The following is a 17,700-nucleotide window of genomic DNA, read 5'->3' as shown; positions in this document are numbered from 1 at the left end:
CCAGAGTCTCAGCACAACGGTCTCTGGCTACTGTGAGTGTGGACATCACCATGGCAACAAAAGCAGGTAAAGAGCAGTGTTATTATTCCCTGATGGGGTGAGGCTACAGAAAGGGCCTTGAGTTCCCAAAACTCATCCTCTCCAACATCCGTTAGGCCTCTCACCATCTCCTGCTGCAGGAAGTCACCCTCACCTGCCTAAGGTCCAGACTACATTCAACACACCGGAAAATACTCTATATAAAATAGACACATCAGTGAGTCACTGGCTACTCATCAGAGCATGGCTACAACACTGTAAAGGCCTATAACACAGAGCCCTAGCGGAAAGGAGGCGGCTAAGGATTTGAAATCATTTTCCCAAATGCGAAGCTTTCATTCCTTCAAGTAAATAAATAAAAAGTCGAAAGACCCTAGATTTTGTGCGGCATAGCATTCTGTTCTTAAGATTTCTCAGTATTTTTGGGGGGGTGCCTGGGTGGCTCAGTTGTTAAGCGTCAGCCTTCAGCTCAGGTCGTGATCCCCAGGATCCCGGGATCGAGCCCCACATTGGGCTCCCTGCTCGGCGGGAAGCCTGCTTCTCCCTCTCCCGCTCCCCCTGCTTGTGTTCCAGCTCTCGCTGTCTCTCTCTCTGTCAAATAAATAAAAAAATCTTAAAAAAAAAAAAAAGATTTCTCAATATTTTTAATTATTATCAAAATTCTAAAGACCACTAGAGTTTCTTGTTATTAATAAAGAATGGACTGCAGTTAGGCAGAAGAGAACAGTGCCCACCTTTTGTGAGGAAATCTGAAAAACAGTGACACAGTTGGCTTCCTTTATAAAAGTTATACTCTCTGCCTCAGAGAAAGTAAAAATTCCTAAATTGGCAAATTTCACGGAAAGAGATAATTAGTTCTTTTCATTCAAACTTCTAGCTTGCTATGACACAGTATGTCACCATGTTAAACACCTAGCTGTGTAACCATGGTCAGGTTAACAACTTACTAAGTTAGGAGAGCTGAGTAATGGTGGTCAAATTACTCATCTCTCCAGATGGGAGAGCTGTGCTAGAACTACAGTATTACCGCTAACTCACAGTATGACCATGAGCAAATCAATCCTCACACCTCATTCCCCACCCCCCCAATGTCAAATGAAGGTTACATGCTTGCTTTCCTATTTAGCTCGAGGCCATGCTCCTCAGCATTTTGTTCTTTAGGGTCATAACTGTAGACAATAGTCACCCTGGATGCGCTGCCAAAGGTCAAGATGGCTCACGGAAGGGCTGAGCAGGTGAGACTGCAGCTTATGCTCAGTACCCGCCAAGTGCCACTAAGTCCTTCTCTTGCTGATACCAGATTTATCAGTATGGTAGGCAGCCTCTAAGATAGTTCCCTGTAACTCCCAGCCTCCTGGTATTCACACCGTTGCACAGTTCTCTCCCCTTAGGTGTGGGCTGGACTAAGTGACTCTCTTCTAACAAATAGAATATAGTAAAAGTTGTGAGATATCACTTCTGAGACTACATGACAAAAAACCTGATGGTGTCTTGCTCATTCCCTCTTGCTCTCTGTTTTACTCACTCTGATGAAATCAGCGAAGGATGTCCACAGGGAAATGAACTGAGGCAGGTGCCCAGCCAACAGCTAGCAAAGAATTAAGACCTGCAAATCCTCTAAGGAACTGAGTCCTGTCAACGAGCATGTGAGTGAGATGGGGGCAGTGAAAGAGGGGGGCCACGGCCACAGGGGCCCTCCCCCCGGCCCCCCCACCCCCGCCCCCTCAGCTCGGTCCTCAACCAGCATTTTCCAGACCAATGCCTGGATCTCATGCCTGGGTAAAACAGGTAAGAGGGAGTGGCGCCTGGGTGGCTCAGTCGGTTAAGTGTCTGCCTTCAGCTCAGGTCATGATCCCAGGGTCCTGGGCTCGAGCCCCAAATCGGGCTCCCTGCTCGGTGGGAAGCCTGCTTCTTCCTCTCCCTCTGCCATTCCCCCTGCTTGTGCTCTCTCCCTCTCTCTGTCAAATAAATAAATAAGATCTTTAAAGAAAAAAAAAAAACAACAGATGAGAGAGAAGAGGAAACAGAGACAGAGAGAATGAAACAGCCCTGCAGACTCTTTTTATGACATTTCAAAACAGCAAAATACCAAAAAGGCAGCCACCACGCTACTTTTTCACAAATGAAAGCCATTTGAATTAAAAAAAAAAAAAAAAAGCAAATGATGTCAGAATAACAGGCAGTCCTTTAAGTTGAAGAGATTTCATTTCAGGAAAAACTCATTACGTTACACTTACTTTTTTCATTTTACCTCAAATCAGTATTTTAGGTACCTCAAAGCCAGGATTTGAGACTTCAGCCCATTGAAGCTCCCTCCTTCCCATACACATTGACAAGAGCTGGGCCCCTTCCGGCCCAACACCAATGAAGAACAAATGAAATACCTGCCCCAAATAAAAGATGTGCAAAGTCATTGAAACTCTTCAACCAACCATTTCCAAATATAGTTTTATTTACTACCCTAGGGAATTTCTCCTTATCTTAATAGGGCTGCCAGAAAAAGTTTCAATAACCCAGAACAAATTAAAGTTTAGCTCTTATATCCCATGTTATTATTTAATACTTTAAAAAATAAAGATGATATTAACATTAATTGAGTTCCTGACTGTATGTCAGATCTGTGCCAAGACATAGGGATACATATATGCACTTTCCCTATATTTAAAAATTCAAATATTATTTACATATAATAAAATTTAGACTTTACAGCGACATTCTAGGAATTAGACAAATACATACGTTGTGTCTCTGTCACCACAATGAAGATATAGAACAGTTTCATTTGCTCCAAAATCTCTCCTTTGTAGTCAAACCTTAACCTTGGCCCCAATCCCTGAAAACCACTGATCTGTTTTCTGTCCCCACAGTTCTGCCCTTTCCAGAATGTCCATATAATAATTCTCCAGATTTCCATATGAAAAGATTCATAAAGTAGATAGCCTTTTGAGTCTGTTCTCTTGAACTTAGCATAGGACACCTGACATTGTTCTGTTGTACGTATCAGCAGTCCCTTCCTTGTTACTGCCCAGTATGACACACTCTGTTCATCTGTTCATCAATCAAGGCCCTGTTGGGTTGTTTTCTTTTAGGGGGAAGAAAGACTAAAAAAAAAAAAACTACTATAAACACTCAAATACTTTTTTTGTGTGAATCTAAGTTTTATTTCTCTTGGGTAAATACCTAGGAGTGGGATATTTGAGTCTGAAGGTAAGAGTATGCTTAAAAAAAAAAAAAAGAGAAAGAAACTACCAAACTATTTTCCAAAATGACTCTCATTTTTCATTCCCAACAGTGATGCATGGGAGTTATAGTTGCTCTGTATCTCTGCTAGCACTTGATATTGTCAATTCTTATGCATATATATGTTTATATACATTTGTATCTCTCATATATGTATCTTACATATGTATATCTCTCTCATATACATAGTTTCTATATATATTGAATATTTCATATACACAGAGATAGAACACAGAAAGAGAGGGAGAAAGACTTTTTAGTAAATATATAGAGATATTTTCTGTGGTTTTTACCTTTTTTTAATTAAAATTCACATACCATTAAATTAACAATTTCCACCATTTCAGTGTATACATTTCAGTGGTTTCTGGTATATTCATAATGCTGTGCTACCATCACCAATATGTGATTCCAGAATATTAGACAGTGATGATGATGAATTTTATGTGTCATGTTGACTGGACCATGGGTACCAAGACAGTTACTCAAACAAACATTATTCTGGGTCTGGTCTTGTCTTTCCTTCCTTCCTTCCTTCCTTCCTTCCTTCCTTCCTCCCTCCCTCCCTCCCTCCCTCCCTTCCTTCTTTCCTTCTTTTTATTCTGGGTGTTTCTATGAGGATATTTTTGAATGGAAATCCATGGTAAGAGAACTCCTTAAAGATTTTAAAAACTCTATCCAGTGGATCTGGACAGATGTGAGAGGAAAGGGCAGAAAGAGCCATATAAAATACTCACAGCACAACGTGATGAATTAAGAGGTTAGAGTCATTGGAGCACCGCCTGCACCTCAAAGCAGAAATGTGTAGCATTGAGATTCTAAAGGAAAGCATTGCAAAGATGGGAGGAGAGCCAGGAAGGACATGCATAGACTGAGACTAGACCTGGGCTAAATTCTGCTCTCATGGGAGAGTATCTCCCAGAAGAGATTACCCAACTCACGTAGAAGTTAAACAAGATTTGTATAAAATAAGGGATGTTTTTGACAGACCCAGAACATATTGATGTGCTGTTTTTCATGACTGGATAGCCCACAACACAAGATCCAGAGGAGTGTGATTGAAAACAAATGTCTGGACCAGAAGGCAAAGAACATGTGAAAAGAAGGCAGGCTCTTAATTGCTGCAAATAATCTGAGGAAGAAGGGGAGCAGTTTGAGAAAGAGAGTCAACTGTCAGGGATCCACTGAAGCCTCCCAGAGTAGAAGGGAAGACACAAGGAAGGGGGACACGGGAGGCAGAGTCAGGATGGCAGCGAGAGGTCAGAGAAGAAATGCTACTCAAGTCTGGATAGCCAAGAGCTAGAGAGGGCCTGGAGGTGCACCCAGCAGGGGCACATCTGGTGTCTAAGCCCCAGGGACACGAGCAGTTAAAATCCACAAAAGCATCCACAAATAGTAACAAAGGAAAGTCTTACAGAAAAATAGGTGAGTGGAGGCTCCTGGAGGAACTGTATTAGTCCGGGTCCTCCAGAGAAACAGAACCAATAGGATATGGAGAGACATATATCTCCGAGGCGATTTATTCTAGAAATTGGCTCAAGGGCTTATGGAGGCCAAGAAGTCTCGTAATCTGCTATCTGCAAGTTGGAGAAGTGGAAAACAAGGTGGTGTCATTCAGTCCAAGTCCCTGAAACAGGAGCAAAGACATCCAGGGCAGGAGAAGACGGATGTCTCAGCTCAAGCAGGGAAATAGCCAGTTGGCCCTTCCACCACCTTTTGAGTCTATGATTTAGGCCCTCAACCAACTGGACGCTGCCCACCCACATCAGGGAGGGTCATCCGCTTCACTGCTCCACTCAGCTCACCAAGTCAAACGCTAATGTCTTACAGAACACCCTCACAGACACACCCAGAAATAATGCTTTGCCAGCTGCGTGGGCATCTCTTCGCCAAGCTGACACATAAAATTTACCATCACAGGGCTACTCAGAAAGTCAGAGTGAGAAGTTTATGACCGAAGTTATGTTAACCTTATTCTCGCTCTTTATTTATATACTGCCTTTCCACCAAAGAGTAGAATGGAAGAAGGCAGTCCAATCCTAATTTTCTTCCCCCTCTTTCTAGACAAGTAAATGCTAAACAGAAAAGTGACACACACACAAAAGGGTAGAGACGTCCTTTGTGTTAAAGGGGGTCAGAGGACCTCTTTGTTCAGAGCAACCTGGCCCCAGGGATAAGCACAATGACAGGACTAGCTAGGTAAGGTCTCACTGATAAAATGAATTACTGCACGATAAAGGAGCAGACATGAAGTGCACAATGACAGGACTAGCTAGGTAAGGTCTCACTGATAAAATGAATTACTGCACGATAAAGGAGCAGACATGAAGTGCACAATGACAGGACTAGCTAGGTAAGGTCTCACTGATAAAATGAATTACTGCACGATAAAGGAGCAGACATGAAGTGTTCCAAGTACTACCGACATGTCCCAAATTAATGAAATAAAATTAAAAAGCAAAAGCAAAGCAAGTCCTGGCTTTGGACTCCATATGCCGGAGCCATTACCCCAGCAGCAGAAAACTCAAAACGGGAAACAACCTGATTGGCTGGTATCAGAGACACAGTGGCTTTTGCCAAGTGCTGCCTCAGTGTGATTCCTGGCCTCTCACACAGACCTTCTCTTCATATGTCCCTCAACCATGGGAATCACCACTGACCTTATAAAGGAAAGAATCGGGCTTCTGCTTTGCTCCGTTTGCAGCAGGAGAGGATACTAAGCAGACGGGGTCATCTAAGTAACGTTATTAGACAACATTCCTCTTCCTAGATTCTAAGCCCTAAAACATTTGTCATTCTGTCCGCCAAACCAGAATTAGTTGCTCTAATGGGTCGCAATAACAGATTTTATTATATGAGTTTGTCAGGAAAGAAAACATCATAAGGTAATATTACCTTCTCCCTTTTTAATTTATCCACAGCCTGGCAGTTTGGAGGCAGCTGTATTTCATCTTGAATCATGTCCAGGTGCATCTATAACAAAAGCAGACTCTTGGGTAAAATGTTTCCTCCTTCTTTTATCTGAAGTCCCCCCGTGTGTTAAGGTCAACTTTCCTCATGAAGACCTCGTTGTCCATTTTGTGGCTAGGGTGACCATATAATTTATTATCAAACAGGGACACTGGATGTAAAAGAGGGACAGTGGCCATACACAGATTCCAGGCAAACGTGGTCACCATCTGGATGTCATTTCCTCGATGACTTTGCTGTGTTAATGACTCGTTTTATCAGCTTCATGCATTATTAATTAATCTTTCAAGTCTGAGTTCTGAGTCAAGTTTTCTTGGTTGAAAATAACTGAGACACCTTAAACTAGCTGAAGCCGAAACACAAAATGGGAGAAGATTTATTTTAAGCACTTGGGCAGTCCCATGGACTCCGAGAGCAGAGAGTACAGCACATCTCATGAGCCGCTTGTGTATCCAGGGACTGGGACAGGCACTGGGAACCAGGATGATGTGCACCAGTCAGTGGTCTAATGATTCTCCAATCTCCACTTCTCTCTACTCACCTATTTAAGTCTTCTCTTTATCCAAGACTACAAATAAGATAGCTTCTGGGATACCATGGGGCGCAAAATGCCTGGACTCAGAATGATACCTCCATGCACTCTGGCCACTTGGTGTCCTAATTTTTCAGTTCCTCATGCTCAGCTATGCAAGACACTTGAGGTTTTATTACTCACTGACTTCTTTTCACATAGTTTCTTAACTGCGTTTCTCTTTCCCAAAGGGACATCTGGAAATGCCTATTGGCAGAGGGATTTAATGTGGTTGATGGGGGTGGTGGCGGGAGAGACATGCTACTCATTCCTCACTGCAGGGACAGCTCCATACAATGAACTGCCCGAACCCCAACCCCTCTCACTCTCCTCTTCCTCCTTCCCCCAAATGCCAGTCGAGCTCCCACTGAGAGATACTGAAACGTGGCGTGCTGCCTGCAGGAGCCTGGGTGGCTGAGTGTGAAACAGGTCACTGGATTGAGATGCAGCACAATGCTCTGGGGTTCGTTAGCCGGCTGTGACTGCAGAGATGACCTTCAGTGGTAATAGATGGAAAAATAAAAACCATAGTAGAAGAGATTGTTGTTGCATGTGCCTTTATATACTAGCTAAAGGTCACTAAGACACATTTGTGGTTCTGGCCACACTAACTGTGGGCCACTGTCACAAAACATGGCTTAACAGCATTAAACATGACGTCACTCACACACCCTCAGGTCACGGCAACCGTCTTCAGAAAGCGAATGTGAAAATCCCCCAGATTAAAGCGAGTGTCCCTTGTGTGCTGACAAGCTGTGGGGTGCTAAAATAGCCTCTTTGGGTCCCTGGGATATTTCAATCAATCTTATCAAAGCATTCTTAAATGCCAGAAGCTTCTATCACCTGCTATTTCCCACATTGATTTTAGGGGACATTTGGTCCATAAACCACAAGGATCTTTGAGCCTCAGAATCTAGACCTGGTTGAACTGGCTTGTTTAGGAGGTCTGCAATTACTTCCCAGATGGGATTTTGGGCTTTTCGTGTCATAGATTCTTAAGCTGGGGAGCTATGAAGCTAGAGCTGTAATGGGAGCTTGGAGCCTTGGAGCACCCCTCCCACCTCCAGACACGCTGCCAGTCTTCCTGCCCTGTGCTGTCACTTGGCCTCCGCATGGTCACGAGGGGGAAGCTTGGCTCCCCACCCCCTGCTCCACTCCCCCACACCCCTTGCCCCACTTCCAAGCTCATCCCTTGAAGATGATTTCAAACTGCTCCTATCTAGTATCAGAAGACAGAGAGGAGGTTTACAAAGATATCTTCCAGGGCTATCTAATAGCTTTCCTGAATGACAGAGGAAAAAAGAAATCCTGAGGTACAAAAATAAAACTCAGCAGCATCATCCAACTTCACAGAAAAAGAGCTTCTCTTTCCCTCTTCATTATTAATGAAGTCAAAAAACAGTCCGAAGTTTCAATCCAGGAAGCACCAAGGGCAAATGTGGTAAACCATCTCTATCAGGCTCAGGGTGAATGCCTTCCACGGCAGGCAGCTCAGTGTGTGAGCATCTGGCCCGCCAGCCAGGTGTGGGCTTGCTGTGGACGCGGGGCCAAGCCTGACGAAGGAGGATGGCAGCTCACGGGCACATTGCCTCAGGCAGAATTCCCAGTCAAGAACCACAGACAGATGCACACGGTGCCTAGACTTTTCTGGACTATAATGGTTAGTGTCTTCCTCCTCTCAACCTGATGAGCACTTTTATTTTCCTGGAACACTGAATTAAACTGTTTTTATCTTTATCCTGTGAACTCACGTCATTTGAATGACAATTACAGTCATTAGGATTAATTGGTTCATTGAACAAATGAGATCTTTCTGCATGAGGGTTGAGAATAAAAAGCATGGTGGGCATTCAAGTTTATTTCAGCTGATGTCGTGTCTTGTTTTTAGCTTTCCATTCTTTCTCTTTGAGTCAGACATCAGGAAAGGGTTTGTTTTTTTTTTAATTACTTTAATTTAAAAAGTCTAATATTAAATGAATGGTGTGTGTGAAATCGTAAGCCCATAAAAGGAAATCTAGTGATGGCTGCTCAGCTGGCTCATGATGCAGTAACGTGAGCTAAAATCGGAGCTTGACACATATACGACACACAAACACATAATTTAAATGCACAGATAATTGTTCCAGACACGGCATCTCTGTTCAGAGAGAGTTACCCCAGTCCCTCCTCAGGAGGTCTTGACTACCCAAGGATGAGGAGACATTGGTTGAACTTCTCCCATTCTGCTGTTCGTAACTGCTGACCAGCAGTAATGGGATGACCGGCTGATACTGGGTTAGAATCTAGCTATAGAATAGAGGAGTGAAAGATTTTCAGGGTTCTTTGGGAGTGTAGTATGGACTCAAATCATTACTGGTTAAATATTTCCCCTACAAGCCTTCTACAGGAAGACCTCCGTTCACACTGCTCTGCTGTCTTTGTTTTGATAATAAAAAATAGGGTCCAGAAGCAGAATTATGGTAAGGCAGAGTCAAGAAGATCACTTTTCAGGGGCACCTGGGTGGCTCAGTAGTTAAGCGTCTGCCTTCGGCTCAGGTCGTGATCCCGGGGTCCTGGGATCGAGCCCCGCATCGGGCTCCCTGTTCAGCGGGAAGCCTGCTTCTCCCTCTCCTACTCCCCCTGCTTGTGTTCCCTCTCTGGCTGTCTCTCTCTGTCAAATAAATAAATAAAATTTTTTAAAAAGAAGATCACTTTTCATAGGATAGTGTAGATCTGCAGAAGCCCTGGATTAAAAAGCTGGAGAAGGGGGAGAGGAGAAAAGAGAGTGTGGGGGAATCAGCTGGGGAGAGAATCCTTAAGATCAGTTTTTAGACATTTTGTTGCTGTTTTCTGCTACCCATCTTTGCCACCTTATTTAAGATTTCAGGAGAGAGAGCGTTTTTCTAAGGCTTTCTTGTTGGATTTTTGTTTTGAGATCAATGTTGAGCACAGAGCCCAGATTTACTTCATGTCTATCTACATGGTAACACAGATGGCGAGAGCCAGCCAAGTCAGAGCAAGGTTTTGCTGAGATGGGCTGAGGCAGGCAAAGGGACCGAGGGTGCTGGGAGGGGCGGCGTGTGGCCAGGCACCCAGGACACCCTCCCTCTCCTCGGTTGTGCCCTGGGGTAGCCCCACAGAGCTCCTTGTTTTTGGCCTTCCGCATGCCCTTGCTGCACCAAAGGAAGACCCAGGTAGTTGCCACCAGGGACTGGAGCGGCGGCAGCAGCTGGGAGGCTGGGTGGCGGTCCACTGGCTCGGGGCTGTCAGCACTGTGGGCCCGTCCACCCTCTCCACCCACATGCTCCTCATTAGGGCGTCCGGGCAAACCTGAGCCGTCCTCAGTCCCCTCCACTTTCTCCCAATGCCCCCCAACGTCCCAAGGATGACCTTGGGGTACGATCTGCAGGCAGAAGCACATTGCCCACTTCTCCCTCGAAGCCAGCCTCCGGCCAAATGCTCTTCTAGACTAGGCCTGTGAGGGGTGGGCCTTGGAACCTGGGTAGAGGAAGTTGGCACTTGACGGCAAGTCTGGCTCCCTGCAAAGAGACGGATCCCTCGGGAATTCAGTGCCTCTGTGGTGCTTTTAGAAACAGTTCCTGGCTTGACTGAGGAAGAGAAACTTTTGTGGAAAATGCCTGCCATTCCTGTTCCTGGCAGATCTGCAAGCATTTTAATGGCACAGATGCGGCTCTGATTGCGCACTCTACAAACACAGACAGAAGCGTCCTCAGGACACTGGCTGTGGAGCGTGCCAGTTAGCAGACCAACGTGGCGGGGCTCAGACAAAGAGCAAAGGGTGATTTCTGAGCCCCGGAGAGGTGAGGACGTGCGCTCTCTCCAACACCCTGATGCCACCCCAACACTGTCATCTCCACCTTAAGGATAAAGTTGTTCCTCCTGCCCAGAGTATCTAAGGGCGCCTGGGAGACGCGAACTTACGTTTATCCCAGAGTTATGGGTTGAATCATGTACTTCCAAAAGGATAGCTAAAGTCCTAACCCCAATGCCTCAGAATCTGACCTTGTATTTGGAAATACGTCTTTGCAGATGTAATTAGTAAAGGTGGAGTCTTCCTGGAGTAAGATGAGCTCTCAATCTAATGTGACAGTATGCTTCTAAGCCAAGAGAAGGTCACGTGAAGACACAGAGACATAAGGGACAGGACGGCTTTGGGTTGGGCAGAGGCACACTGTAGAAGGCTGCCGCTACAAACCAGGGAATGCCAAGGTCAAACTGCCAGGAGCTACGAAGAAGCAAGTAATGATTCTCCTCCAAAGCCTCAGAGAGAGAGCATGGACCTGAGAGAGCATGGACCTGCTGACACCCTAATTTCAGACTTCCAGACTTCAAGAACACTGAGAAAATAAATTTATGTTGTTGGAAGCCACCCAGTTTTAGTACTTGGTTCCAGCAGCCCTGGAAAATGAGCAGACCACATGACATTGGCTTGGTGAGTGGCACTCTGAGCCGGCCAACATGCAGAGGGTAGCTAAGGGAGGTCCCAAGCGAACGTCCCGTCAAGAGCACCAGGTAAAGAGCATGTACTACAGCAAACTATTTTTGTTGTTTTCTATCTGAAAATGCTTCTCTTCCATGGTCCTTGGATGGATCTGTAATCCCTTTTTCACAGACCAAAGGCGTCAACAGCTGTCACCACGTCCAGTAATAAACATGCGAACTCCTGGAGCCCCTGTCCTGCGACTGAGACTTGGCAGATAAGACAACAATCCTTGGGAATAAAAGCTCAATCTTGTCTATTTGGTCTCAATAAGGAAAGTTCAAATCCCTCCAGAAGAAAACAACCTACTCACCTGGCTGGGCCTAACAGCCTGGGAGGCTGGTCACACCGTCCTTGGGCTTTTAGCCACTCACTTCTGATTAGAGTCTGGGGCTGAATGAACATAACCTCAGCTTTCAGCCATGGCAGAGAGTGACCTTGGAGGCCTTGAGCTGTCTATGAAGAAAGTCAACTTGGCATCACTTTGGGGATTAAATGGAAGGGAAATTTGGCTGGAGAGCGTGGCAGGGCGGAGACGGTGTAATCTGGGCACGATAAGGCCACTACTTGAGCCAGAACAGGATAGTGAAGGTTAAGGGGACAGGGTAGCTTTCAGGGAAAGAAGCAACTTGAACATAAGGACAACAAGAAAGTTCCTAAGGACTGTGGCAAATGTCTGTGTGTGATAATGGAATATTAAGGGAATTCGCCTCATTTCACCCAGGGGAGAAAGGGTTTATCTGACGGATTTTTAAAACACCTAGATCCCCAGGAATATCCAAGGCATCTCATAAAATCAAATATTATATAAAATAGGAGAATTAAGAATTAAAGAACAAAAAAGAGATTATATAAAAGAGACGAAGGGATAGAGGTTACAGGTACATGCATAAAAGGAAGTGTTACAATTGAATGCCAAGGCAAAAAGAAATTATCTACATAGTTCTCCTTGTGTACAACGAACAAACTCATCTACAGACCTTTCCTAGAAGTGAGCGAGAACATTTTTATACCATTAATCTATATTCTTTTTATGAAGAAATGATCATTACATATCTCCTTTTCTTGGTGCAGGGTGTTCATTTCTTCAAAACTTACTGCGCTGCAATGAGGTTCAATTTAAAGTTTGCAAATGCGTTCCCTAATTTCTATGATTAGTATCCTATCCTTAAGAAATAAGTTTGTGCTAAGGAGCCCCATTAAAATATGCATGATTTTACAATAAATACATTCTCTCTTAACTACTGTCGGGTCTTAGAGCCACAGACCGAGCAATGGGTAGTAATTGAAAGACAATCAGGTCTTAATAGGGCAAGAAATGCAGATGATACCTTTAATCCTTCAGAGGTGTTATTATCTCCTGCAAATCCCAGAGAGTGGAGAAGTCTCCTTGCTATTATCAGATTTCTTTCAGTTTGGGATGGAAATAGATGCTGGAAGTCACTCACTGAAAAATACTGGTTTCTCTATCAGCGTGTTTGAAATCTGAGCTGTGTTGGTGATTGATTTGGTCCTTGAGCTAGGTGAAGCCTCGCTTTGGCTCTCCCGGAGTGCAGAGCTTCATTCTGAAATGCACTGGTGTGTTGCCCCTTATTCTGCTTTTGCACGTGTTCCCAGAAAACAGCAGGACCACTCTCATGGACAGCTAAGATTCCTCCAAGTTCAAGATTTTGTTCCATTGACTCTTTTTTTCCGTCAGCAGTTTCAAAGGTTCTGAGTGGCATTTCTTTTGTAATGGCATAACCAAAGATTGGAAGGCTGCCCAAGTACCTGATCAGAACAAAGCCTTCTCGCCACATCACCTGACTTCATGCGTCCCCCGCCACTCCCCTCCCCCTGCTTGTTCTTTGTGGCTTATGTTGTCATGTTTTCCAGAACCAACTGTTTCAACAATGGACAAAAGGACTGACTTGCAGGTTCAAAATGATTAACAGAATTAAAGACGCCCAGTTTATATGGAAATGAGAGATGCAGTGTTAATGCTGTCCCTCACTCTCCACACATGCACACACACTTATTAGCAAAGAAATATGGTGAACTGAAGAGTTAACCAAGTGACCAACTAAACATTTATAGGGGAAAAGACCTATTCCAATATTTAGTGGACAATGGTAATAATGGTCGGACCCCTCCGGAAGCCAGGCGTTGCAGACACTTAATGGCATTACCTACAGTGTCCTAACTAACCCTGCTAGGTGACTGCTGCTCAGTTCCTTGTGCCAGTGAGGAAAGGGAGGCTGTAAGAGGTTAAGTGACTGCCCAAGACTGCTCATCTGTAAGGATTAAAACAAGAACGTGACCTTGCAGCTGTATTGTTTCTAAGCTATTCTTACTCTCTCTTTCTATTCTACCAAAGACACAGAGAGCGGTCGTCTAAATACAAAATAACTGACTTCCATAATACATGTATATGTTAATGATGTTCACTATAGCCACTTCTGAGTTAACTACAGCATAATCACTGAGGCCTCTCTTCTGGGCAATAGTCAAATGGGATTTGCTAAACTCTCAACCCAGGTCAGTGTTTTCCCGCCAAACACTCTGCAGCCTGGTGAGCCTGCTTCTTCCTCTTCGTTCCTTCCTCCCCAGAGCAGGGCAGCATGAGAGTTTAGCCCCGCTGCCCATCTCTCTGTTCTTCCTGGGGTTTGCAAGCGAGGATGGCCAGCTCACTGACCCACAGAATCCTCAGCCTGGAAAATCCCACCCCTGATCTTCCACGGAACCAGCTCTCTGTGCACTCAAGCAATTGGAATTGCTCAGGGAACAGCAGGGACACAAAGACGAGCTGACCTAGGACATCAGAGGCCAACATGGCTTCTCTTCGGCGGTTTCACGAGACTATTAGCAACAGTGCCCTCTGGTCCTGGAATAGCTGCAACTCACGGTGCAGTGTCAGTCCCCCATACCGCTCCCCTGAGAACTTTCCACACGACTGGAACCTCTGCCGTCCTTCTTTCTTTTCTGTTCTTCCTTCCCTTCCATTTCCATTCCTTGTCTCTTCCTTTTTTTTTTTTTTAAATGAACTCCAGGTGCAGAGGAATGCCTTAGTCATAGGTCTTAGTTTGTGATATACTGTCCTCATGAACCCACATAAGGACGCTTTCTTGTTTCATATAAATGTCCTTCTCCCTCCTCCCTCCTCAGGTCCCCACGTTAATGTGCCTGATTTGCGTTACTTATGTACATGTTTGTGATGGACGCTGCTTCTTGTCTCCCTTACGCACTAACAGAATTTGTAGTGGGCTGTTAGGCTGACGACAGCACCTAATTTTGGCAATGGGACACGGGCAGAAGTGACGTGTCAACTTCTAGGTTGCCCTATAGGCAGAAATGTGTACTTCTCCTTCCTCTTCTTCCTTCCCATGCCCCAACTGGGAGGGTGAGGGAGGAGATCAAGCAGCCTCAGAGGACCTGGACCTATAAGCCACAATGAGGTGGGAAAGCACAAGAATAGAAGCAGTTGGGTCCTCGGTGATTTTGAGTCACAGTACTCCCGTGGGCTGCCCGTCTGAGTTTTTACAAGAGAAAAAAATGTATCTAGTTTAATGTATGATCATTTAGAGTGCTTCTGTTATAGCCATTCTAATTTCCTAAATAAATACAGCATCTTTGCAAAATACTCAGGGACACTTACTGTGTCTGTATATGCTTCACATTGTGGATGGTATTGTTCTCTTTCTTCAGCTTTGGTTTTTCACTCAGCTCTATTTTTTAAAAATCTATCCTTCTACCCTGAGCACATCTAGTTCCTGCTTCTAAGTACTGAAGAGCAGACCACTGTATGCCTCTACCATTTTCCCATACACTCCCCTAGCGACAGGCACCTAGAAGGTTTCCAACTTCTCCTTACCAGGAACACCACCATGACGGTGTCCTTGGTGATGTCCCTACAGAAACTTTAAAGGACTTTCTCTTGGGTCTATGTTGAGAAAACAATCCCTGGTCACAGAGCAGTCTCACGTTTGTTCCATTAAGTTCTGCCAAATCGCTTTCCAGAATGGCTTTACTGGTCTGCACGGCCATTAGCGATGTCTGAGGCCTCCTACGCCTCCACATCGTTGCCAATGTTTTATTTCAGTGTCTAATTTTTGCCAGTCTCCAACGACTCATTTTTGTTCGCAGTTCTATGATTATTAGTGTTTATGTAACTGTTCATATACTTATTAGCCATTTGGGTTTTTCCTTCTGTGCATTTCCTCTTTATACCCTTTTCCCACTTTGTGATATACTCATGACCCTAATTCTTGTTGGTTTTAGTCACTTCTAGTCATGATCCTTCAAGGCAGGAATCCCTAGCAACTTATTAGCCATTTAGTATTAGTTTCCACATTGGTCTGCAACCCCTATCAATTCGCACAGTTCGTGCCCCCATCCCCCAGGGCCCCTGACATTCCCAATGTCACTGAGCTGCCTGCCAACTGCCAGATGTCCTCAGCTTCCAGTAACTTTGCTGGTGAGTCAACTCTCCCCTCGCTCCCCCTCACTCCCTATTTTAGTCCCCAAATCTAAATACGGGCATCGGGTGGCGACCCTTTTCCTTTCCTGTACTCCTTTTTGCTTCCTCTGTAGTTAAGGAGCAGAGGGGAACAGGCTGGGATTTGGATTATGCAGCTAGAGGCTAATACTTAAGACTTCAACATTTGGAGGCTGGGCTGGGGCAGGATGAGGGGGGGTATGGAAGGTATAGAGGGGCGGGGGGTGGCAGGCCCTGCAAGGTGGGGTCTAGAGATCCCCCCTCACGCTGGCCCGCCGCCCCCCAGGATGTGTTTCTCCTGATCCAGTGCCACAAGACCATCATCATCACGGAGGCGAAGGAGTGGAGGCCAGTGCTGAAGCTGAAGCTCATCGTTGAGGGCATCCTCAAGCGGTGCCCTGACATGCAGCTGCTCTACAGGGATGACCAGCTTCTGGATGGCGGCAGGGTGCTGGGAGAGTGTGGTTTCACCAGTGAGATTGGGTGGCCGCAGACCCCAGCCACTGAAGGGCTAGTCTCCCAGGCAGATGAAGTTTCCAGGCCCTGCACATGGAGCCCTGCCCCAGCCCACTTGAGCTGCCCGGTGTGATGACCCCACAGGACTCTGGGAGCGGTGCCAATGAACAGGGGGCGCGGTGAGAGGGCCCTGGGCCCACCCCCAGGAGACCCCTCCCCCAATAAGAGAGATGTGGGTGTCTGAGAAAAAGGATTTCAACATTTGGAAATGGAAATTTGGATGAAAATTTAAACGGGAAACTTGTAAGTTCCCTCCTGATTCTAAAGAGCCCCACTCCTCAGAGTACATGTGGAAATTTACAGAACTTTTCAAACCAAGAGTTTTCCATTAGCTATATTTCCTATTTGCCACTTAGTTTTTACTGATCGTCTCACCGAAGGGCTATTCTCCCTCTGGATTTGTTAACACTTGCCTTCGGCTTAGCAAAGCCCACCACCATTTACAATAGGAGGCCACGGAAGTTGTCAACCCTGGATTTTTTTCTTTACGGCAACCTGGGAGAATGGCAGCCCATGAAAGCCAGTGTCAAAAATTTCATTTGGCCAAACAGAGAAAAATATTTTAAAAGAGCTCCCCCAACTAACAAACCAAGTAGGGAATAAAGCTGATTTCACTGTTGGAATAGAAAGAGGAAGGATGTACCACTGCTGGGGCCCCTGGTGTTGACCAGGGTCCTTTAGGTCATAAAAGTTTCTTAGCCGTCACTTTTGGCTCTAATCATGGTTCACTGCTACACCACTCAGTCTGCTAGTTAATACACATAATATCTTTGACCTTTTATTCTTCTGTCATTCCTGCTTGGGAAACTCCAACCGGAATTAATTCAGCCATGCTCCTCTGGGCTCCCACAGAGAAGCACTCTTGCTGAGCGCCCTGGCAAAGCTCTCACCATGGTGCCGATGAGGCTCCGAACAAATCTGTGATTTCCAACCACAGCTGGGCTTTCAAGACTGCCTGGCAATGTTCCCACGATCTGCAGCACCATTCCCTCCAACAGACTCTTTTAGATTTCCCTCTCTCTTTTATGTCGATTTTATTAAATTCACTTCCTTCTTCACTCTGAACACATCCTAACCTCCAACTTGACCAAGGATAAGGCACAGGATAACTCCCTCAACCGCATGTCCTCCCTACTTCTCCTCATGTGTATCTCATCCACCTTTTTGACCTTCCGGAGGCAGCGTCCAGTGGCTTCTCCCGCTTCATCCTTCTATCTTTGCTCATGATCCTCAACTGAATCAGATCCAATGGCCTCATTTTATAAAAAATACTTTGCAAACCTCTTGCTCTTTACTACTGAGAAATCAATCTAACCTACCTAAGATACATACTTACATTGTAATTGATTTAATGCTGCAATTACAAAATAAAAGGGAAATTAAAGGGTCGTAATGAACATTTCACTACAT

At 45.2% G+C, this 17,700-nt stretch overlaps 1 pseudogene; it reads left to right on the top strand.

Moving 5' to 3' along the window:
• Positions 1–11,278: 11,278 nt before the first annotated feature.
• On the top strand, positions 11,279–16,413 carry LOC102726047 (elongin-B-like; annotated as a pseudogene).
• Positions 16,414–17,700: the final 1,287 nt, after the last annotated feature.

The sequence above is a fragment of the Leptonychotes weddellii genome, chromosome 7, assembly GCF_054177405.1.
Source record: "Leptonychotes weddellii isolate Sample4059 chromosome 7, ASM5417740v2, whole genome shotgun sequence".
NCBI classification, from domain to species: domain Eukaryota; kingdom Metazoa; phylum Chordata; class Mammalia; order Carnivora; family Phocidae; genus Leptonychotes; species Leptonychotes weddellii.
The sequence above is the reverse complement of the archived record's forward strand: the minus strand, read 5'-3'. Positions and strand labels throughout refer to the sequence as shown.